Here is a 979-nt window from a genome sequence, read left to right on the forward strand (position 1 = left end):
AATTGTCTTTTAAAAGAGTTTGATGATGTGTTCCCTAAAGAACTTCCTCATGGCCTACCTCCTCTTAGAGGCATAGAGCACCACATTGACTTGATTCCTAGTGCTTCTTTGCCTAATAGGCCTCCTTATAGAAGTAATCCGGAACAAACTAAAGAAATTGAAAGACAAGTCCACAAAATTTTGGAAAATGGTTGGGTTCAAGAGAGCCTTAGTCCTTGTGCCATGCCGGTAATCTTAGTACCAAAGAAAGATGGCACATGGCGCATGTGCACCGATTGTCGTGTATTTTCCAAAATTGCATGGTGCATGTGTATTTTCCAAAATTGACTTAAAAAGTGGTTATCATCAAATTCAGATTAGAGAGGGCGATGAATGGAAAACGACTTTTAAAACCAAGTTTGGTCTTTATGAATGGTTAGTTATGCCATTTGGCCTAACTAATGCCCCTAGTACTTTCATGAGATTGATGAACCATGTTTTAAGACACTTCATTGGAAAATATGTGGTTGTTTACTTTGAGGATATTCTTGTGTATAGCTTGAACATGCATTATCATATTGAGCATCTCAAGAGTGTTTTACAAGTCCTAAGAGAAAAGAAGTTGTTTGCTAACCTAGAAAAGTGCACTTTTTGCCAAAGTGAGGTTACTTTCTTAGGATTTGTAGTAAGTGCACAAGGTGTTAAAGTAGATGAAGAAAAGATTAAGGCTATAAGGGATTGGCCAACACCTAAATGCATGAGTGAGTTTAGGAGTTTTCATTGTCTTGCTAGCTTCTATAGGCGTTTTGTGCCTAATTTTAGTACTTTGGCCGCTCCTTTGAATGAGATTGTTAAGAAAAATGTTGCATTTAAGTGGGGGCAAGATCAAGAAGATGCATTTACTACTTTAAAGGAAAAATTGATGCATGCACCTATCTTGGCCTTGCCTAACTTTGCAAAAACTTTTGAAATTGAATGTGATGCATCTAATATTGGAATA

General features: G+C 37.0%; 1 pseudogene; it reads left to right on the forward strand.

Moving 5' to 3' along the window:
- Positions 1-979, forward strand: part of LOC101514004 (uncharacterized) — a 5,649-nt pseudogene that overhangs the window by 1,818 nt on the left and 2,852 nt on the right.

This window comes from Cicer arietinum, chromosome 7 (genome assembly GCF_000331145.2).
Source record: "Cicer arietinum cultivar CDC Frontier isolate Library 1 chromosome 7, Cicar.CDCFrontier_v2.0, whole genome shotgun sequence".
Taxonomy (NCBI): Eukaryota; Viridiplantae; Streptophyta; class Magnoliopsida; order Fabales; family Fabaceae; genus Cicer; species Cicer arietinum.